General features: G+C 51.1%; 1 protein-coding gene across 1 annotated transcript in view; it reads left to right on the top strand.

The window, feature by feature from the left end:
• The first annotated feature begins 11511 nt into the window (after window positions 1-11511).
• FAM222A (family with sequence similarity 222 member A) overlaps window positions 11512-23609 on the top strand; it is a 63636-nt gene continuing 51538 nt past the window's right edge. The window contains exon 1 of the mRNA XM_066609798.1: window positions 11512-12217. The gene's annotated coding sequence lies outside the window, so the exon portion shown is untranslated. The remainder of the gene's footprint in view (window positions 12218-23609) is intronic.

Here is a 23609-nt window from a genome sequence, read left to right as displayed (position 1 = left end):
ATATCTGTAATTGCAGATTTTGTTGTTATTTGAGCACAACAACCTGAGGCACTTGTTTGAGAATATATGTGGCACTGGCAGAGTTTGGAAAAGGTTGCAACCAGTTCTCCTGGTCTGTCTCTTACCTTCCTTGGTTTGAGTATGATTAAGCTGGTTAAAAATGTCAGTGTCCCTCAGTGGCACTAATCTTATGGGATTCAACACATCCACTCATTGGGTGACCCACATATGCAGGGGCCCCAAATGTTCAGTGTCCCAAATGTGCATCAAAGCCTGGCTGCAACACCTCCCCTCTTGCCCATCAGCCAGGACTTCAAAGCTGCCTGTTCTTCCGGCTCCCCTCCAGGCCAAACAGCATTCCAAGTATATTGTGGCCATCAGTCTTTATAGCAAGGATCAAAGTCACACCTGAGCAAATGACTCTTGAGGTGCTTGGAGAGATCCTGTGAAAAGGAAGCAATAAAACCAGGGCTGTTTGGCCGCCCTAGCTTGTAACAGAAGGGCTGACAAATAGAACTCATTTCAACACAGGGATTTATGGCTTGTTTTGACTGACAGAGGCCCACCAGGGTCTCAGGCAGAGGGTCTTTCCCAACTCTGCCAGCTCAGATCCTTAATAATACTACTGATTCATTCATTCCTAAGATCTTGGGTAGTTCCTGAATTGCAGAACACAACCAGTCCAGCATACCTGCCTAGGCTGTGTTGAAGTCATCATAAGAACATCAGAAGAGCCCCACTGGATCAGGCCAAAAGGACCCCATCTAGTCGAGCTTCCTGTATCTTTCAGTGGCCCACCAGATGCTGTCTCAGGGGGCACACATGACAACAAGAGACCTGCATCCTGGTGCACTCCCTTGCATCAGGCCTTCTGAGGTAGCCTAAAATCAGGAGGCTGCACAAACCCATCATGACTCCTGGTTCCCAGTTTCGGAGATTCCATGCCACAGATCCAGAATATGGTTTTTTAATGTGCGCCTGGCTGTTTAGGCTCCTGCATGAGAGGTCATTGTGTGAATTTAAGCCAGGGTGTGATTTTGCTCGCCCAAGAACTTAAAAGGCCACAAATGGAGTGAGAATTAAGCTGCTTCACGGCTAAATGTGTGTCTCTCTGTAACCTTGCACCAGGAACACTGGGGATGCATCTCTGCCTAATTACTGAGGCCCGACCTGATGAAAATCAGTCCCTGGGTAATAAATGCAGATAACACAATCCTAAATGGAAATGCTGTAAGGGTGTCTAAATTGTTTTCAAGGCAAAGTTTAATTGGGACTGTGCACAAGGGCATTGCGCTTGGCACAGGGAGATAATTGGGCACCGCAAGGAGATCTGCAGTGCCATTGCCAGCTTCCCAGATCAATTATCCCCCATTCAAGTTTCCACATGCCCCAATTTTTTTTCCCCAGGAAAAGATGGCAAGTTGGATGGTTTTTGAGTGTTCTCAAGGAGACGGAGCCCTACTCAGTTCACTACCCCTCGGGGTGGGGTGGGAGATACCAACTTTTGTGAAGTTCATGGCCATCAAGATTTTGGTGAAGAAGTCTGAAAATGGGCCGGCAGTGTTTTCTGCAGGTTTGGCGCACACACCACCCACCGGCAATTTAAAGCCACAATTTAAATCTTTTGTTTAAAAGCCTTAACAGCTGATTGAGCCTTAACAGCAAGACGTGGTGCTGTCCCCCAGTGCTAAAAGACCTTTGGGCCAAACTGGCTGCGGCGACTGGGAGAGTTGCAACTGAAACCTCCCATGTCTTCTCATGTGCAACTGTGTATGAGATAGGGTTTGGATGGGGACCAGGGCATAGCCAAGCTATAGCCCCAATTCAAACCCCACCCTGAAGCTGCTCTAAGCTACTGAGCAGGACATGAAGGCAGAAAGTCACTCCTGCTCTCGGTTCCCAGCAATGGATATTCAGAGTGAACCCAGACGCTCCCAAGCCATCTTGACCAACAGCTATTCATAGATCTCTCCTCCGCTATGAATTTTTCCAACCTGCTTCTAGAGCCATTTGGGGGGGGGGGCAATTTGTTCCATAAGTTACTACTGCACTATATGGAGGACTTTTTTTTTATCCTGATTGTACGGCTCAGTCCATTTGTGGGATAATAGAGAAGAATTAGAGAAAAAGCTAGTCAACCATTAGAGCATGGGTGTCCAAAGTTTTTGGCAGGAGGGCCACATCATCTCTCTGACACTGCGTTGGGGGCCGGGGGGGAAAAAGAATTAATTTACATTTAAAATTTGAATAAATTTACATAAGTTTACATAAATTAATATACTAGAGGTGGAACTTATATGAATGAATGAAGGTCTTGCAATAGCTCAAGGCCTATAAAAGGCCTTGCGCAAAGCAAGGCTGGCCTTTCCTTTGCTGCTGCTGCTGCATCACAAATGTGAAACAGCAAGCAGTGGAGGAAGCTCTCATCCCACAGCTCACGCAAGAGGTCAAACAGTTGCCCTCACGCTGAGAGCAGTTGCGTCAGGCCGGTGCAGGCTCCAACAAACCTCCAGAGGGCCAGAGATTCATTGGAGACTGGAGGCTCCCTAAGGGCCACATTGAGAGGCCTTGAGGGCTGCATACGGCCCCAGGGCCAGGGTTTGGGCACCCCTGCATTAGAGAATCAATTGCTAGACAGCTACTTGTTTAGGCCAGGTGGCCAAGAGTTATAGAATGAATGAGAACACATATGAGGCACAATGACTCTAGACAATATTTTAAAATGCTTGCAGGCAGGCAGCAGAAACGCAAACTGAATGCAAGAAGGAAAAGGCAATAGGTGGAGAGAAATCAGTCACAAGGACTGTGGAGTGATGGTTTGGTGAAGGTGCAGGACTGGAGGAGGGAAGGGCTGGTGCTTGAGGGAGGCCAGGAAAGGCAGAAACCCAGACACCTTTGGGGAGGGCCCCCCTTCTTGGACAAACAGAGGCCATTTGGAGAGATCTAAGGGGAAGCAAAGGAAATTGCCGCTGGACAACATCCGACAGTGAGCAATGGACCAGAAGCAGGTCGTCCTGGAGCCTGCAGTTCAAAGGCCTTGCCCCCCCCCCCGCAAGTTCCGCTCCCAGGATGGTGCTTTTAATGACCAGGATCATAAACCTGAAGAGTTTTCTCTGTCTGTTTCAGAGCCATTCGGCACCTTTTCGTCACGCTCCACCTTCTTTCCAGGGGCTATGCTAAGACAAGATGCTGGTCTGTGAAGGCTGGAAGGACAGCTTTGGATCCTAGGACAGGAGACCTTAAAAGAGTTCCAGACTCTGGAAAAGCCAGCCTGCCACTGGGCTGGCATCTTGGAAAACGCTGGGCCTTCAGTCCTTGCAGCTCCAAACTCACCTTCTGCTTTGATATTGAATGATAACATTGCATCTGGGCAAGCAAGGCCTTGCTGTTGATGTGGGTTGGAGATTTTGCTTCATTTTCCCACATCCTGTCTGTACTGCTCCTGCAACTGTTACATGCACATGCTCGATCTTGTCTGATCTCGGAAGCTAAGCAGGGTCAGGCCTGGTTAGTACTTGGATGGGAGACCGCTTGGGAATACTGGGTGCTGTAGGCTTATACCATAGTCTTTCGATACTGAAGGATGCCAACCAAACATTTCATTTCAAGCAAAACCTGGCCTGGTGCAGGGTCTTGAACAGCTGCTAAGGTTCAATGCTGCAGTTGTTAACTAGCTCTCTGTGAGGGGCCAGGTACCAGGCAGCTGAGTTCCCAGACCAGGGGAAACTGGCTGTCCACCCAAGTGGGCCAGAAGCAGGTATGCAGTCCAAACTTAGGACTGGTCTGTTTTTGCAGCTCACAACATATTTGGCAAAGAGGCCAGCCTGTCTGATATCCTGTTATATTTCAGAGCAACCTCAGGCCAGTTTATAAGGGTGTGAACGGGACATGAAATAGCACTGAGATTGGAGACTTGGGGCTCCAAGCAAGATAAGCGCAAACAAGTCTTCCCCAGTGCCACCACCTGGTTTGGCCATCAAAACTGTATCATCAACATGATAGAGGAAAGATTCAGAAACCAACTGGCTGTGAATTGAATGGAATCCATCTCCACTGCGCCTGCCAGCTCGCCTTCTTCCATCCACTGACCTTTCCTGTATTAGGCAACAAGACTGGCCCACCCTTGGTCGTGCATCCCGTCTTCTGGGGGAGGATTTATGGCCAAGTGCAGGCTCCATCATGCCATCACGGCAACCGTTCATTCCTGTCCTGGATGTGTCTTCATTAATCTTCCTGGGGTGTTTCAGGTCGCTGGGGACCATTCCTTGGATATGGAACCCTGCACTCCTGATGAGGAAGGGACGCTGCACCCATTTGTATCTATTACAGCAAAAACACATGCTGCCAAGAGAGAAAAATATGGGGGGGGAGTGGGGTTTGGGGATTAGATGTGCCTCTTCTTGCAGCCAGTTCAAGATAGAGATCCTGTGGCTTCTTTCTGCTATCTCTGGAACGAAGGGGAGCATTTTTGATATAGAAGAGTATTCTCAGGCATGGGAATGCAAGAACTTTGGGGAGGGGCCATGGATCAGTGGCAGAGCCCCCCTGCTTTCCAGGCAGAAGGCCCTGGGCTCAATCTCTGGCAGCATCTCCAGGGAGGGCTGGGAAAGACGCTTCTTGGCCCAAAGTCCTTAAGAGCTGCGGCCAGCCAAGCTGTGGGCTGAACTCAGTGGAAGGTGGCTTCCTGCGGCCCCACCTTCTGTGGCCTATCCCCTGAATGAATGAGCTGGGCAAAGCCTCATCGTGTGCTCGTTCCCACAGAATGTGCATGGAAGGGGTGCAGGTTCCTAGCCACAAGAAAATCCAGAAATTCTGGAGAGATTAAACCGGTTTGCAGAGTTGGGTGTCTTCAACTCTTTTAATGTCCAGGAAATCTTAGAGCCCAAGCCTATGCATGTCTACTCAGAAGTAAGTCTCATTAGAATCAGTGGCACTTACTCCCAAAAAAATGTGGATAGGATTGGGCTGATAGCCCGTTGCTGGACTTGGGGGGAGGGGGGAGATCTCCTCGCAAGTCACCAGAATCCGCCTTGGTTTGATCAGTAATCAGAAGAAACAAGACGGGAAGAGCCCCGATGACCCGCCAGCCGCACAGCCTACCCTCCAGCTGACCTATGGGCCACGTCACTTCCGATAGGTCCTTCTGCTAGACTGGGCCCCTTCCCGCAATGAGACCAGGCTCTAAATGATGCTGCAGACTCCCAGCATGCCCCACTCTGAAAGGGCAATTACTCCTTTGCCTAAAGGGAGTCTTGCATATGGCAGAGTCATAATTATTAATAACGAGAAAATGGGACGGCAAAAGCAAAGCTGGGATCTATTTGCGGAACTGCAATGGGTTTGACGCTGGCTGGAAGTGCATCCATCTTCCTGACTCGGGGGTGTCTCAGTGTGATCCTTGGCCCAGACCCCCAGCTCAGTCCCTCGCTCTTGGCTGCCTACTGTCTCTGACAATCCACAGCAGGACATAAAGGACTTGTCCTTAGCAGATCTCAAGCCAAAAAAGAAAGGAAAAAGTCTAGGTCTCTGCCCCCAGAATCTTACACAGCGTATCTTTCGACAATGGAAGCTGTGAGGAGGAAAGGAGGCCTTTAGCTGGCCTTCCACTCCGACCCCCACTCTGCTAGCAGCCATAGTTTAATCTTGCAGGCAGGGAAGCAGCACCCCCCCCCCCTTTGGCCCCATTGTGTTTCCTTCCAGCGGAACTGGATATAGCTCCGAAGATGCCTGGCAACAAAGAACCCCTTCGAACGGGGCCTCTGCCGGATATGAAACGTATCCAAGTGAGATAAGCCACATTCACCCATCAGCTGTCCCCGTATCTCTTGCGGCATCAAAAGGCGCGTGGCGAGCCGGAGCGGCGAGCGTGCGGCTGGCTCAGATTGACGCGCTCCCCCCCCACCACCACCTTGTTCCTTTTTCTCCCCCTGACAGTTATTTAAGGATTCGTGGGGAAATAAAAATAATGAAAGAAGATGCCGCAGCCAGTTCTGATCTCATCATGTGCAAAAGAGAAATGAGGAGCGGGGGACATCTCGGGCTGTGAAGGGCGTCGTGGCCAGCTCCGGCCTGTGGGCAGCTCACCAACCTGGCAGCCTGAGGCACGTCCTGGCAGGCTTGGGGCCTGAAGGGGAGACACGTGCTCCAAGCAGCCCTGCTTGTGGGGGTTCCTCTCCCTCGGAAATCAGTGTCCCCATTTCACCTCCATTTCTTACCTGGGGACATTTGGGAGACACCTTTTTTTCAAAGGCATAGTGTTATGACTAACCAGGACCTCTCTTGTTCAGATGAACTGAGTTGGTGGCCCTTCCGTCTTGGCCTCAGTCTTCTGCATCTGCCGAATGGGGGTAATTAGTTACTTGCCTTGCCAGGTCGTTATGAGGATTGCATCAAAATTACACACCACACGGGGCTTTGCACGCTCAGAAAAGCTTGTGCAAACTGGAAGGATGAGAGCATGACCAGTTCATGTTGCTATAGATATGATTCTGCCAGTTTTGGCCTCCCCCCACCCCCAGCAGGTATCTAGAAGTGAAATCTCTGGGTGTGAAGGAGATTATCTCTAGTCCCTACTTTTGTCTGTAAAGTATCAGAAGGTCTTTCCCAGCCCTATCTGGAGATGCCGCAGATTGAACCCAGGACCTGTGGAACGCAAAGCAGGTACCTCCTGCTGGGCAATGGATCTGAGAGAGCCAAGGCACCTCTCGCGAAGCCCACCAAGAGGGTCCCAAAGTTTTGTGCTGGATGGTTGTCCAGCTGCAGAGTCCCAAAGTGAGCAACACCTGCCCAGAAGGAACAAAACCAGTGCTGAGGACAAGATGCGTCCATCCAGCAACTAGGAAGGCCTTGCCTCTGACCAGTGTCCACCAGTTCTGCTACCCTGAGCCAGAATCCTTGTGCTGGGGGGGAGGGCAGTTGCCTTGCACCCCCAGATGCCAGCCCTCTTGGAGCTGCATACTCCAGGAACCTGCAACCTCAGCTGTCCCTCCCCATAAACGGTGCTCTTCCAACGTCTGCCTGTGGGCTGGAGGAGGGCAGAGCAACACAGGCTGCCTCTTGCCCCAGGATTTGACTGTAACGGAGATTTGTTGCAGCTGAATAACTCTTTGGAGACTATAAATAAATGCGGGGGGGGGGAGAGAAGTGCAATCAACGCAGAAAAGCAGCAGCTGACCTCTTGACCTCGCCACTGCCTACGGGAACTGACCCTAAACGCAGCCTGGCGTGGCGTGAATGCATTGCAGCTGCATAGAGCCTCTGCACTGATGTGGTCGTTCTACTTTAAACGCCCCCCTGGCCTTTCACTCTTGAGTACTCTCAGTGGTAGCCCTTCCTTCCTCCTTAGGATAAGAGAGGCTGCCCCACACTTGGCAGTGCTAGTTATGGTTCTTTTAACACAGAATCTCAAACGTACATGCAATTGACAAACTAACACAGGCAAATACTCCTGGGGATTCTGCACTGGGGATCTTGCACTATAGAGCGGGATGGTGGTCAAAGGGAAGAAAAGGGTGAGAGATGCAGAAGTAAGCTGATTTTTTTTTTTTAAGAAGCATTTGTACCCTGCCCTTCAGTGCTTCCACCTTCTCCTCCTTACAGGGTAGTGGACTGTTCTATGGTCATTGTGTGTGGGGGGGGCACTGTTGCAGCTTGATGTTTCCTTTGATGTATTTTCACACCCAATTAATTAATTTTCACGCCCCAACTAGTCCAGGGCAGACTCATAAAGTATTGTGAAGGCTCTGAAGGACTACTATACTTTTACTTAAAAGTTTCCTGCAAAAGTTTTTGCAGCATCTGCCCTTCTTATTACTTCCCATTGGTTGGAAGATTAGTGATAAATTAGTCCTTTATTAATCTTCCTGTAAAGTATGGGAGTTACTTATGTTCTTTCATTTTTTCCCCCCTTTTCTTTCTTGTATAGCAAAAAAGTGCTATTTAACTACAAAAGAAGCAAACAAAATGAAAATAAACCAGTCATTTGACACCTTCTCACCATAGGGAGCAATTAAGGGGCAATTCAGCACTGATCCCCCAGACATTCTGGACAGGAATCCATAAAAGGGGCAAGGCCTGTGGGGGATTTTTGTTGAATATGACTTACTTATGAGTAAATGCTATAGCAGGATCTATATCTTCAGGCTGACAATCAGCCTGAAGAAAACACAGGTCATGGTTCAGGATGTGGACTCACCTCCCTGCATTACAATCTCTGCACATGAACTGGAGGTTGTCCATGACTTTGTGTACCTTGGCTCAACGATCTCCGACACTCTTTCTCTCGATACCAAGCTAAACAAGCGCATCGGTAAAGCAGCTACCACATTTTCCAGACTCACAAAGAGAGTCTGGTCCAACAAGAAGCTGACGGAACATACCAAGATCCAGGTCTACAGAGCTTGCGTCCTGAGTACACTTCTGTACTGCAGCGAGTCATGGACTCTTCACTCACAACAGGAGAGGAAACTGAATGCTTTCCACATGCGCTGCCTCCGACGTATTCTCGGCATCACCTGGCAGGACAAAGTTCCTAACAACACAGTCCTGGAACGTGCTGGAATCCCTAGCATGTATGCACTACTGAAACAGAGACGCCTGCGTTGGCTTGGTCATGTCGTGAGAATGGATGATGGCCGGATCCCAAAGGATCTCCTCTATGGAGAACTCGTGCAAGGAAAGCGCCCTACAGGTAGACCACAGCTGCGATACAAGGACATCTGCAAGAGGGATCTGAAGGCCTTAGGAGTGGACCTCAACAAGTGGGAAACCCTGGCCTCTGAGCAGCCCGCTTGGAGGCGGGCTGTGCAACATGGCCTTTCCCAGTTTGAAGAGACACTTTGCCAACAGTCTGAGGCTAAGAGGCAAAGAAGGAAGGCCCATAGCCAGAGAGACAGACCAGGGACACACTACACTTGCTCCCAGTGTGGAAGGGATTGTCACTCCCGAATCGGCCTTTTCAGCCACACTAGACGCTGTTCCAGAACCACCTTTCAGAGCGCGATACCATAGTCTTTCGAGACTGAAGGTTGCCAACTAAATAGCAGGATCTGGTATTATTGCTAGATAATACACTACAGTGCAATATTAAGGGACTCGCTTAACCTCTGTTTCAATTCTGCTCCCAGCAGTTTGCGGAAAGGGAATGCAGGAGGTGTTCTGGAGGGCCACAGTGTGGAAGCCACTGGAGAGGAACAAGGTGAGAGTGCTGGGTTAGTCATCCACGGTCACCTTCACTTCTTCCCCTCCTGCCTTTTCTCCCCTCTCTTTGCCATTTGTGGACATTAAGAGTCCATTGCAGGTTGGGTTCTGCAGACTTCAGGCTTTGTAAAACCCAGTGTGTTCCCACTGCACACATGCCTCACATGCAGGAATAAAGAGAGCTGGGTCTGCATGTGTGAAACAGTTAAAATACCAAGAAGATTTGTGAATTCGGTCCAGCCGCAGCAGCGGACAACAAAGAGAGGCTATTAATTAAAATCCAAGCGCTGGAAGGACAGGTTGCGATGGGGAGACGTGTTTATTTGTGGCATGTCCTTCAGCCTTTTGTTTCCCCTGCCAGCATGGGGAGGGTTTTGCAGAGGGCAAGAAGCAATGATCCCCACATATTGATGGCGAGGCAAATCAATGCTATCTCCTTTTTCCATGCCTGTGCGCACATTGATTTTTGTTGTTGTTGTTACCTCTGTTTATGTAATGTCTGAACTTTGCACAACTCAACTGTTTAATGTGCAGAAAAGGATCGCAGTTGCCATGAAACCAGATCTCTGGATGACAGCCTAATGCCGAGTTCTCCCTGTTTCCTTGGACTGCGCCAAATGTATTTTAACCTTGATAAGTCAATAACTTTGGACAAAAGGAGCCGGCGCTGAAAGGGCTGTGAAAGCACAGAGGCAGGAGGAGGAAGGCCACCTTTTTTTAATCCCCAGGAAACCATTGCAGACCAAGCGTTCTGGGAAAAAAGACACACAAACAGGGCGATGTAGGGAGAGTAGACACAGGATCCTTCTGTCCTGTTAGAAATAATGAAAGTCGGATGAGCACAGCTTTGGAATGGAGGATGCCTGGACGCCTGGCACCACAAAGGCAATCAAGTTGCTATCCTAGCCACATTTTCCCGAGAGTAAGCCCCATTGAACACAAGGGCATTTACTTCTAAGTAGATATGCATAGGACTGTGCTGTCAGAGTTTTCCAGTTGGTGTTCATACGCCCTTCTAAGCATACACAGCAGAATCCTACAAATAAACAGATGGAAAAGAAAACAAGAACAATTACATGGACATGATAGGATACTTGACTGGGGCTTCAACTCCCTCCTGTCTGGATTTACATTTTGAACTGGTTTTTCTAGTTTACTTTTTCTGTGGCTTTTTCATTCTTGTGAACTGTGTGGGTTGGACTGTGTCTCTTGGACATCCAGCCAGCAATCCTATTACTAAAATCTTATTACAAGTGAAGTCTTAAAAAATAGAATAAACTGTAATGCAAACCAAAGGGCCTTGTGGCACCATTAAGAGCTGCCAGAACTATGATAAAGTAAGCTTTAGAAGAGGACAGCCCACTCTTTCAACAAAGCACCACAGACGGAATACTAAAACGATAATAAATACTGTATTAATGCAACTTAATCAGCAGCAGCATCAAAATGTATTTACTTATTTTATTTATTTTAGAAATTTATATACTAAAAATATAAAAAATATAACTAGAATATAAAAATACGCTAAAATATTAAATTGCATTTTATCATCAAATATTATTCATTATTAATATTATTATGATATTTCTTATTAGGATAGTAAATACTGTTTTTATGCAACTCGCAGCCCAATCCTATGCATGTCTACTCAGAAGCAAGTCCCATTAGAGTCAATGGGGCTTACTTCCAGGAAAGTGTGGATAGGATTGGGCTGTTAATACTATTATTAAATAATATTTATTTATCAATATTAATATGACATTTATTTTTAGTATATACTGCATTAATGCAACTTATTATTTTTAATTAAAACACTAAATAATAATAATAAATTGTTTATTATTTATATTATCATTATTATATTTATTAATAGGATAATAAATAGCGTGTTCGTGAAACTTAATGCTATTATTATTAAATAATATTTTATTATCATTAATAACAGCCACAAGCACGACCACCTCCAGAACACTCCTGCAAGCCGCATGGACTTCTCACAAACCTGGACTGCAACTCCCATGTGGCCCGGCGCGGCGCGGCGCATGACGGGCCTCGTAGTTCCCGCCTTGCGCTTCTGCCCTTTTCGAACGTTGCCGCGAAGGCTCCGCATGGCTGGCGAGGCCCCGCCCACTTTCGTGCGGGCTGGGGAGCGCGAGAGAGAGGCCGGAGACGCTTCGTGGCGTCGCCCCGGCAACCGCGGCCCGGGGATAATGGGGGGCGTGGCCCGCCGCGTGCTCCCGGGGAGGGAGGAGAGCGAGGCGGTGCGCGCGCGCCCGGCAGCCAGCCGGCGTTGCAGCGCCGCCGAGGGCTCAGTGTCGCCGGAGCCGCCGCGGAGGGCGCAGCGGGAGCAGTGCTGGGGCCGCCGCTCGGGCTGGGCGTCGGAAGCAGCGGCAGCCGCCCGCCCGGGCGAGGAGGGAGGAGCGGCTGCTGCTGTGCCGCATGCACCGGACCTGAGCGCCCTCTCCGGGGGCTTCGTGTGCACCGCTCCGGGGAAGGAGAAGGGCCGGGAGCCCCCCCGCACCTGCGCCCCCGGCCCAGCAGCCCTGCGCGGATCAGCCTCTGCACGGCCCGGAGCGCCTCGGAGGCGGGCAGGAGCGGCGCCTTCCCCGCCTCGTGGGCTTTCTTCGCAGCCCCCATCAGCCGCTCCGGGGCCGGCCGGCCGGCCGCTGCTCCTCGGCTGGCAGCAGCACACAAAGAGCCGCCCGCCCGCTCCCCCTCCCGCTCCGCTCCGCGCCTCGCCTGCCGCCCGGGCTGGCAGGATGTGAGCAGCCCCGGCGAGCCTGCAGAGCCCCGGCGGGCTGCAGGGCTCGGCGCCCGCGGAAGCCCCGGCAGGAGGGGCCGCCGGCGCCCCGGATGCCCCGCAGAGCCTGCCGGCGCCCTCCCGCAAGCCCCGCTCCTGCCCGCGGCCCGGACCTCTCCTCCTGCCGGGCACCTGCTCTCCTGCATGGCGCCCGGGACCGGCTGGCTGGAGGCGCCCTGAGCAGGCCGCGCAGAGGACCGCAGCAGCAGCGCCTGGATGGTAAATGCGGGGCGCGGGAGGGGGGCCGCGCCCCGCCACTTTCCCCGGCCTCTGGGGCGGGCCTGCGGGGCTCTTTCCCTTTCCTCCGCCTGCAGCTCCCCTGGCCCGTTGCAGGTGCCCCCCTTTGGAGAACCCCCGGCCGGCTTCCCAGGGGTGGAAACATGCGGGTCTCTGGGGCTTTTTTTTGACTCTGGAAATGTGTCCCATGATGATGATGATGTCTGGGAGCTGGTGACTGTCTTCTCCCCCCACAGATGGGGGGCGCAAAGGGGATCATCCCAGTGTCGCCCCATTCTGGGAGATACTGAGTGGCCAGCCATGTCCAGGTGGGGTTTGGGGTTGGCCCTTGCACCAAGGGGACCCCATCTTTTCAAACCCCCCCCCCCCCGCACCTGCCTGCCTGGGCTTGGGGGCCAGGTGCTGGGAGCAGAAGGGCTGTGTGTGAGGTTTCCATCTTGGCCTAGCCTCCGCTGCCCTGTTGGGTTCGGTATCCTGGGCTACTGCAGTTGTGGTGTGTGCCACTCGCCATCAGGTTCTCTCCCCCCCCCACCTCTCACTGGTGCCATGAAAGCTCCTCTTTGGTGCAAAGGAAGAGACCTTAATGTAGATCATGACATCCCCCCCCCCCCCAGTCTTCACAATGCGGCAGGACTGAGGAGGTGTCATAGTTTCCGGCCGGTCTGAGGTGTGCTGCTGCCTGGTTGACTTGCAAAGCATGAGTTCTCTGATCGCGTTCGGCAAGGGCTGTCTGTGTGCTGGAAAACCCCCCTCTGGATAATGCTGACTGCCTGGAGCCGAGGCCTCTGTCGCAGCCAGAGGAAGATTGTCTTCGTCCTCATCGGAGCAGGTGCGGAGGCAGGAGAGGGTTGTGTCTGCTGTTTGCTCAGTCCTAAGAAGCATGAATGCTTTTCCTGGAAACGGGGGTGGCGGTGCCAGTGGAAGCCTCTGTGTGGCTGCACTCCTAGGGACTGAATTTTGGGGGGATACAGTTGGAGTATTTGGCGTTACTAAGTGTTGGGTTTTGGAGCTGGGCAATGGGGTGGGAGCTTGAGGTCCCAAAACAGACTGAGTTTTGGACAGTGTGTGGAGAGGACGTGATTTGCTTCTTGAGGCAGGAAGGAACTTCTGCGTACAGGGTAGGGTGAACCTTTGAATACCAGGCGCTGGGGGTGAAGGAACAGGAGAAGGCTGTCATCATCTTCCTCGCCTTCCTTAAGGGATTCCTGGAGGCAGCTGGGTGGCCCCTGAACCTCTGCTGGTCCTGCCTTGCACCCTGACCAGCCACTTGCCTTTGGGAACCCTCTAGTGGGGCACGAAAGCTATGCTTCTCTTCCATTCCTGCTCCCCAGCAGCCGGCACTGAGAGGTATCTGTGCAGCCTTCAGGAGGTCTCTTTTGCGAATCTTATAACCCCATTTTCAACCTGTCCAGATAGTAGATAAATTCATGGCTTGATAGCCATGAGGTCTGGGTGGAGCCCCTGTTTCCAGAGGCAGTCTACCTCTGTTGCTGAGTTGCAATCATGGAGAAATCGTGCTGTCCTTGGCCTGCTTGTGGGGTTCTCTGAGGCACCTGGTTGGGCATTGGGACCCAATAGTAGCCAGCAACGCTAGTCTGGTGTCATGGGCCTGTGCAAGTATCAAGAGAGAGACTGAGTGTTGGGGCAAGTGACCTTTGCCCAGGCTGTGCTTGTGTCTGCCTGCTTTGGCCCACTGCAGGAGTGATCGCAACATTAATTTTTCTCTAAGGACTGCCTGTTCTTGAACCTGTGATCCAGAGGCTTCGCGGCGGGGGGGGGGGCTTGGTGTGTTTTTTGTGGGAAGCGCTGAGAGGTAGGAGTGGATGAATCCCTCCGAAGGGCTGAGGCAGAGAAAGCAGGCACAAATGCAGAGGAGCCGAAATGAGTCCTCCCCGCACCCTACCTCTTGCCGCTGGCTGCCTTCGGCGAGCATGCCAAATGAAATGAAACGTGCGCACTGAAAATGGGGGGGGGGGAAATTAAGTGAAATTGGTGCAACACGCCAACTCGGATTGCGGCCCTGGCTCTTAAGAGGCGAGGCTGCGGAAGAGTTAACGTGCCTGGGTGGCTGGCTGCCTCCCTTTCCCCTTAAGCTGATCTCCCTTCTTTTCACATGACCGAGGATGAGCCCGCTGGCCCCTCTCTTTCTGGCTGAGCAGCAGAAGGAGAAGAAGCTGCTTTAGTGTCTCGTACAAAGAAGCTGTTCACCGGAAGAGCATCCTCTAATCCTGAGGTTGGAGGCATCTGGTGAATGCAGTGGAACTTGGGCCAGAGGTCTTAAAGGGGCCATGGCCAGGACTGTCTGTCTGGCAGTCCAAGCAGGGATGGGGGGTCCTTCTGCTGTGGGATAACAGCCCAGAGATGGGAAAAGGAGCCTGGTGGGCCCAGGGTGTCACCTTGAGTGCTAGCGCATTCTCTAGTCCCCCAAAGTCCCAGGTGTGTTGCATCCCCTCTCTGTTGCCCATCTGTGGCTAATGGTGGCACAGAATTGGGAATGGCTGTTGGTGAGGGGAGGTTTGGAGGCAGGCAGGGGTTCTTTCGGAGGGGGGGGTGTGTGTCCCAACTAGAGGGGTAAACCTTGCAACACCTTAGAAGGTCCTCAGCATCCACCTGTAGCTTTTTTTACCTTGCCTTCCTGTGTATGATGTTCAGGGAGCTGCCTTCTCCCGAGTGGGAACTTGGCTCTCTCGCCCTCCATGTTGCACCTGCTGGTGCCTGCTTTCCAGGAATCTTTCCCAGCCCTACCCCCAGGGGTTGAGCTGGGGCTGGTCCTCATGTGGAGCAAGGAGAGGCACTGCTGCTCACACGATGCACCTGAGTGGTGCACCTGTGTGGGTGGAGCCTGGTTCCATGGGCCTTTCCTCCCTGAACTGATAGCTCTTTGGTGGGTGTGCCTTTTGCGCCAGTTATAAGTAATCCCTTTGGCTTGTCAGTGTGCCCAAAGACCTCCATTCATTGTTCAACAGTGGATGATTTCCAAGCCTGGAAAACCTTTGCCTTCTTTAAGAAGGAGCCTTGGGTTTCAGGGTGCCTGGATTTTCCCAGCCATAGGTTAACTGCTTAACTTAGGGCAGCCTGTGCCAAGTCATTAAAACATTATCTCTTTCTTTTTTGTGGTTTTGGACTGCCTTTAACACAGAAGCTTGCAAATATTCCAACTCTGCGGAGCTCTCTCTCTTGGGCAGGATGTAGAAACAGCAACATTTCAGGTACAGACCTTCAGCAGCCAGGCTACCAATGGCTGAAAACATTTGCAGAGGGGAAAAAGCAGGAAGCGTGCTGCTTTTCTGGGTGAGATTCCTGTGTATCCTGGAAGCTTGCATACCCCTGTACCAACATAAGATACACAGAAAGGATAAGCGGAGCGGGCCCCCTTCAGCGCTGAGCTCAGGTGAAAGTCTTGCTCAGTTTGCTGGCAGTTCAGTGGATGGTCTTAGGTGAAAAGTGAGCAGCCCACTACACAGGGGCTTGGAGAGTTTAAAAGGCTGTCGTGGGATGTAAAGAAATGTAGGTTGCACAGTGGCTTCTGAGATTGTAGCTATCTGGGCAAGGGTCAAGTTACATGTGTGTATGTGTATATATATAATCATCAATGGTAGTACACTCTCTAAATCTTGCTAGTACATGAACCTGTAGGAAAACTCCATACAGCTTTCGTCTGCTGTTGAGCTTGAGGCGGTGACCACAGACCCTGGGCTGCGATGATTGTATTTGAGGGGCCGGGGGAAAAGTTTTGGAACCCAACACGGTCTTTCTTTTCCTGGACGCTTCTGCACTTCTCAAAGTCCCCCAGACTTGGGAGTGCTTCTTTCCCCCTGCATTAATATCCATTAGTGGTCTGCACAAGTCAATAAAACTCTCTTCCCAGTTCCCTTCTCGGTTTCAGGCTGCGAGATATTTCAGGCCTAAGGAGAGTGGCCCATTAAAAATGCAAGCCTCTAAGCCACGGAAGAGGAACCCAGGGCCGGGAGGAGAGCTTCACAAGGACAGATTGGCTGGATTACTCAAAATAGAACCAAGGAGATGTGTTTTAGTGGCTTGTGGCTTTACGGCGGGGGCAGCTTCTCTGGCTTTGGACTGGTGTGCCGGAAAGAGTGCGTGGTAAGCTCCCTGCTGGGTGACCTTTGCAGGTGCTATTGGGTGTTTCGGCCTTGTTGGGGGCTTCCAGGCACTTGGTTTAAAGAGACCTGGGACCTTTCCCAGGTGGTGCCAATGCCAGTGGCATTTGTGCCCCTGGCAGCATCCCAGTTGTGTGCATGCCCCCACCCGGGGGGGGGGGAGAGTGAAGCAGAAACAGCAGATCTAGGATTTCCCAGTTCAGAGTTCAGGCAGATAGTTGAGTCTTCTCTACCTGATTGTGCTGTGCTGGGTCAGGCTGTGGGGCTAGTGAGAACTGTTCACCTTGAAGACATGCTTTGGTGTTCCATGCTGGGAAAGGAGAGGTGGCAGGCGGGCAGGCTTCCCCCTTGCTTTTGTTACTTCCCTCATGTCTGCCCAGAGAGTGACCTGGAGTGCCATGCTGGGCTGGCCCTGCTGATTCCAGGCGTGGAATCTTTGCCTCTTGGGACTCCAGAGATTACGCGCTTGCCAGGTTAAATTTTGGAGAGGGCAAGGATGGATCCTGCCCCACCAAGCGATCCTGTGCTTTGGGTAAACAGATTTTGTTTCTCTGAACTGGGCCGTAGCTGTTGGGCTAGTGCCCTGCTGGAGAGCCAGCATGGTCTTGTGGGGTAGACTGAGAAAAGGGGTATGTGCCTAAAGATTGGTTGTCTTTGTTCAGGTTTACCTCCCAGGCCCTGCCTTTTTTGTTTGCCAGTGTGGAGGACAGCAACAGACAATTAGACCCCCTGTTGTGACCTTTAAAGCAATGCTGGGTGGACCTTGGGCTGCTTGAATGCCCTTCCGGTTCCTTCCTCGAACATTAGAATCTATCTTTTTGATTTTTAAGGAGACCTGCATTCATTGTTGAAGAGATGAAGATTGGACAGACAGACAGACACACACAAAGTCCAAATTCCACTCTTGATCAGCTTTTATCAGATTTTAGGCAGGGCTTATCAGGGCTTTGCACATCTTGCCTTTGCACACAGAAACTTGTTCTCCTGTGCATGCAAGGAGTGCCCTCTTCTGAATAACCACAGTTGGTTTTCCCTGATAAGAGGTAATTAAAGGGCATCCCAGGCGGGCAGATCCTTATCCTTTTGAAGGGAGTGCCAATCTGTTTGTTGGTTATGCCTTCAGAAGATGAACGTCTGTCTCCCTCGTTCTCTCTCTGGACAACCTGCTCTGTTGAATATAGATGACAAATTGCACAGGGGGGAGGACTTTTCATGAAGACCAAACCAAAAATAAAAGGGAGAGAGAACAGGGGGAGGCTGCTGCTTCTCTCTCTCTCTCCTGCCTGTTACATTCTTCGGGGAAAAAGCTAATATTCGCGCGGGGTAATTCAATCAAACAGTGATTTCTGTTGGTGAAGGCGGCTACGGAGGCACACAAAAGCCCCACTTTATTGCCTCCTGCTCGCAGGGCAATTGCTCTCCTCTTCGTCAAGCTAAAGCTGGTTTAATTATGTTAACCTGTTTGCAAGAGCCATTGTGCCGCCCGGCCTCTGTTGGTGTTTGCGAAGCCAAGGGCGAGGGAGAAGATGGCTGGCCGGTCAGCGCCTGGCGCTCCGGGGGCACGGCGCGGTTGCTAAGTGACTTGTCTCCCCAGTAATTGCTCATCTCCCAAGGAGACGCCCTCCATAATTATCCGCCCGCTGACATCCTTTGAGAGCTGCCGAACAATGTTTAAAAATATATATCTGCATGGAGGGAAGGGGGGGGAAGATGTTAGTTCTGCTTTGGTTGCGGTCTGCATGGGTTTGAAATGCCGGGTGACACAGAGATTTCTGCAGCATACGTCCCCAGGAAGGAAGCTGTCCTCTAATGAGCCAGGCCACTAGCAAGTCGAGCTTGGAACAGCTCTGCAAGGCCTTGGGCAGAGAGAGCCTGTCTCCGCTCAGCTAGATCCTCCTTTAATAACTAGAGGTGGAACCTGGCACCCTCTCGTGCAGGTTATGGCATTTTTACTTACAGAAAAGGGGGTCAGTTTTGAGAATTTAGCAGAAAGTCTAGTGGGGTCAAGTTGATCCCCCTTGGCTCTGCCTGGGACCTGGATGCCAGGCAGGTATCCTGCCCCTTCCTTTCTTGCTCCTTCGTCTGGCCCTTGTAGGAGGTGCACCCGGAACGGCCACTCTCACAGGAGCATGTGGGTGGACTCCTCAGAGAGCAGGCGGGCTAGGCCTGCCCCAGTACAGGTTTATCTTTTCAGGCCAAAATGTGGCTTCCTCACTTTTGTTTGGTATCATCCAAGTGCATGGCTCATTATAAAGGGTGGACAGATGTGAGCCCCTCAGGGCAGGGACCTATCTAAGAACATAAGAACAGCCCCACTGGATCAGGCCATAGGCCCATCTAATCCAGCTTCCTGTATCTCACAGCGGCCCACCATATGCCCCAGGGAGGCAATCTAGGTGTTGACCCATGGGGGGGGGGGAGTATGAAATTGAAAGAATGGACATGGGGCCATATGGGAAGCAGACACTTCAGCCCTTAGGTTTGGAAGACCCTCTGATAGAGAGACCTGTTGGAGTCTGCGCTCTGTTGACATGGCCCTAAGGAATCTGGTTTTTTCTAGGCTGTTTGTCGTGCCCCTGTGTGCATTCTAGTTGCGGTCTCTGAAACCACTTTGGCTGAAAGTGAATGACCTGCTTAGCAGTTGTACCCAAACCAGAACCTTATTTAGCAAACAACCTGAGAAACAAGTTGAGGTGGGGAGGGTACAGGAGGTGAGCTCTTCCTGCTGCATCCCAAACCCTGATCCGAGACAGCCGGCACTGTGGAGGCAGCTGTGCTGTTTCGAACCGGGGCAGATTTTTCTTGCCTTTGCAAAAGGGTCACTCTGGTTGTCTCAGCAGAGTGTGGTCAGAAACTCTGAATAGGAACACATCCTCAAAAATCTTTTCTGGAGAATTTTCCAGCAACTTAAATTATTCAGGTTCTAGTTTAGCATGTTGGTTTGTCTGGTGCATCTCCCTGTTCCAGCTTGAAGCTCTCTGTGGGGTTTCCAGTGCCAGATCCAACCCTGAAGCCTTTGCAATGAGTGCACCGCCTCTTGAGCATGTGCAGTGTGACTTGCCGGAGTTATCCCTCCCGCCCCTGCCTCGTCTGTTTCCAGGTCTAGAGTCTGGCCTGTGTGATTTTGTCATTGTTTTGTGTGTTGCACAGAGTCCTTTGCAGAAAAGCGGCACCAACATTTTGTGCATAGAATTGGTGTGAGGAGTAGCCCCTTGACTGCGGAAGGTTAGACGCCCACATCCCGGAAGGCTAATGTAGCTTCATTTTCAGTGAATGGGGTGCTTAAAGCCAGCCTTGCAAATAAATCCACTCAAGCTGCTAGTCCACAGTGGTTTATATGAGCTAGTCTGCCCAGGCATGCTGTGCTTATCAGGAGTAGTCTACAAGGAGCAGACCCATTCTGGACTGTTTTGCACTTTTTGCCTGCAGGATGGTGTCGCCCGGACTCTGCTTCAGTTTAACTTGAAGGGCTGTGCGGTGGAGACCAGGCAAGGAAGTTTTGTGTGTTTGGGATTTATTTTTCTCCAGCACGTAGCCCAGAGGTGCTTGCAAATGCTGTGAGATTCAGGAAGCTGGACTAGATGGGCCTATGGCCTGATCCAGCGGGGCTGTTCTTATGTTCTTAACTACAATTCCCAGAATGCCTTGCAGGTCTCTTGTTATCTGGTGTGCTCCCTGGGGCATTTGGTGGGCCGCTGTGAGATCCAGGAAGCTGGACTAGATGGGCCTATGGCCTGATCCAGTGGGGCTGTTCTTATGTTCTTAACTACAATTCCCAGAATGCCTTGCAGGTCTCTTGTTATCTGGTGTGCTCCCTGGGGCATTTGGTGGGCCACTGTGAGATACAGGAAGCTGGACTAGAAGGGCCTATGGCCTGATCCAGTGGGGCTGTTCTTATGTTCTTAAATGGGGCAGGGTGGAGGCACAGCCCTCCTGAAGGGCAAGAGGCCTGTGAGCATTTGGCCCGGCTGTGCCAGAGGTGATATCTTGAGGCCGGAAATCATGAACGCTGCTCTCTCTGCCCCCCTCCCGGCTGTGCCACTGGACTCACTCCTTCCCCCTCCTCGCCTCTCCCCCTTTCCTCCTCTCAGGGTCTGGCTGTGGCTTTTTGCTGGAGGGGCCCACAAATGCATCTATTTATGGCTGCCTGTAAACAAGGCATCCAATAAAAACGAGTTAATGATCTGAAACTGACAAGAGCCTGCTGGGAATTTTTTTATCGCCCTCCAGACACCTCTTGCCGAAGAGAGACAATATCAGTGCTTTAACCCTCAAAGGCGAAGCGCTGCTGCCTCCGTCTCCCCCCACCCATCCAAGCACCAAGTTGAGGCAGGTGATAAGAGGGAGGTCTCCACTGAGCCTCCACCATCTATTTGGCTGCCTCAAGATTAGTGCCCGCTCCTGCTTTCTCACTCGTGACAGTTTGGGGGGGCGGCAGAAATCAAGGTTTTTCCCTAACTGCTCTCCCCTCCAGGACATCATGGGTTGCATGTGGGGTTGGACAAGCAAGACCTTGCTTCCTAAGTAGCCTTTCAACCTGCCCTATCTTGCAGGGCTGTCTTTATGGGGTCAGAAATGAGACAGGCCTGTGTAGCCGAGCATCCCAAATGAACCTGACACCTGATGAATGAAAGGGTCCTCTTCATTCAGCTGTGTACCCCCTTGAACTGTGGCAGAGGAGTTTCTCCATGTTCTCCTGTGGAGTCTGGAAAAGGCCTTGTTCAACCAATTTCAACCACTGTGCCGTGGCACACTGGTGTGCCGCGAGTGGTCCACAGGTGTGCCACAGGAAATTGGGGGAAGGCCATTTATGAATAGGGCCAATGGGAGATGTGAGCCCCCACTGGCAGCATGGTGTGCCTTGTCAGTTGTCAAAAACCTGGTGGTGGCCTTGACCGTTTTCGTGCCTTGTCAGTGTGCCGTGAGATGTAAAAGGTTGAAAATCACTGGCCTTGTTTTTTCTTGCCTGTGCAGGGATCCAGCCTTCTGGGTCTTAACACCCTTTTGTCTTAGCCCATGTGCCTTCTGTAGATGGTTTTACAAAGAGAATAATGCCCCTGAGCTAGAAGTGAGCTGGGCTTTGTTGTTGGTAACCAAACGCTAATAAAGCTTTAATACCTTGCCCTGCTGGGGTTTAGCTCTCTTTGTACATCCAGGCTCCCTTTATTTGTCTCTTGCCTGCAGCGCTGCAGGCAAAACATGCAGCTCCTTCTCTCAGGTAACTGCCCTCCCTTTAATGCCCTGCCTGAGTCATGATCCAAGCGAATGTTTGGGGTTCCAGTTCTTATCCTGAGACTATATGACCACCCAAAACAAAAAGGGGGGTTCTACTCCTCATGGCAACAAAGACGAGCCTGTGAAATATCATGTGTCAGGGGGGTGTATTTCGGGAGGAGTTTTGGTGCTCTCCTAGCACTTTTGTGCAAGAGCAGAATGAATTGGGCAAAGTTGTGTTGCTGGAGGATTTTGGCAAGTCTTAGTTTCCTGCCGAGATGCAGAGCTGTGGTCTTTATTTTATTTTTCAATGTGCAGGGGCAGCAGTGTGCAGAGAGAAGGTGCTGAAATTGTCTAGGCGCACTATTAGGTTTTTGACAGGGTACGCTGTGCTGTCCATTGGCTCACATCCCCCAAAGTCCCTACCAATATGACCCTCCCCCCCAAACTCCTGCAACACACTTGAGAATCATTTGCAGCACATCAGTGTGCTGAAAATCACTGGTGCAGGGAAGTGCACCCCCCTGGCAATGGCCTGCAAAACTGGAGGTTCCGCACATGGCAGATGAAAGGGTTGAAATGTTTGCTCTGCCCTTACAGGGGTGGGAGAAGCGGAAGCTTTTGCCCAGGCCTGCTCTGCTCTACAAGGGGTGCATGGTGGAATGAGTGGCAAGCAGAGGCTCCTGGTCCATCCTTGGCAGCATCTACTGGGAAAGGCTATCCTCAGCCTGAAGCCTCGGAGAGTGCAGGAACTGCAGGGACCAAGCTGGTCTTCTGATTCGGAACTGGGTCAGCATCATGTGTTGCAGCTGTCCATCTGTAGGAGAGATCAGTGGCAACCTGGGGGAGGATGTGCTGCCCACCAAGCGGCTGCGAGGTCCAACCCAGTTCTATATTTAGTATACCTGAAGTACAGCATAGTGTTAAGTTGCCCTAAGCTTCAGTTAGCAGATGAAGACAAATATTTCAACTAAAATATGTTGAAGCTGCTTTTGGGCTGAATGGCACTGAGAATATGGTGACTTATAAAGTCACATCAGGAGAAATAATTCAAGTCTAATTAATTTGAGATCAATCTGTTTGTGTTGCTTTTCTGTTTACACAATATTCCAGTTAAATTTCAAGAGGTGGTATCAGCGGTGCTTGTAGCTGCAAGAACACATTGTGTGCTGCCTGTTAATGGAAAATGCTCTTAATCCTCTCAGTTTCCGAGCAGGGAAATAAATTAGAGTGATATCCAAGTTAACCAGTGAAAGCAAAAGAAGTCAGAGAACAGCACAATAATTTTGTCCGCTGTCAGTTTGCATTTCTTGAATATGGAGAGCACTCTGATCAAATGTGTGTTTGATTTATGGTCGTTATGTGATAGGTCCTTGTAGCGGCCTCCCCTAATTAACTGATAGGCCTGGAGATCTAAAACTAAAATTTATAAAAACTTTAAAGCGAAATGTAGCTTGATTTTTGCAGAGGATTCAAGGAAGGTCCAGTCAGATTGCAATGAAGCAATAAAATAGGCTGCAGCGGTGATAGTTGTAATGAATGGATTGGACGCAGTGGTGAGCCGTGTCCTTGTCTTGCTCTCTGATCTGGGTAAGGTTCTTTCTGGCAGTGCAAAGTGTTGGGAGGATTCCCTGAGCTACTCACCTTTGTCCACCTGCCGTGGGATTAGGGGCAGGTAAAGTACAGAGTTGTGTGGCTGGTAGCAGTGGGTGGGCTTGGAGCTTTTGCAGTATGTGGAGTCGGTCACACACACACCCCCTCATGACAGTCCCTGCAGTCCGTATCCCAGCTCACTGGGAGAGCAGCTCTGGTTGCATGGGGGGGGGGGGGAAGAGATATTAAAGATTAAGGCTAGTGGCCATTTCTCTAACTCAATCACAGGAAAGACAAGCCTGAGTCTGCAATCCGGAGATATAATTAGTTTGCAGGCAGCCGTGCTTCCTTGATTTAGCTTCCTAGAGCTGAACAAGACAAGGCTGTTATACCCAATTAGCGGTTACATCCCAGCAGTGCCTCAATGGGCGAGATAAGAGGCCGTTTCT

Source organism: Tiliqua scincoides, chromosome 14, assembly GCF_035046505.1.
Source record: "Tiliqua scincoides isolate rTilSci1 chromosome 14, rTilSci1.hap2, whole genome shotgun sequence".
Classification (NCBI taxonomy): Eukaryota; Metazoa; Chordata; class Lepidosauria; order Squamata; family Scincidae; genus Tiliqua; species Tiliqua scincoides.
The sequence above is the reverse complement of the archived record's forward strand: the minus strand, read 5'-3'. Positions and strand labels throughout refer to the sequence as shown.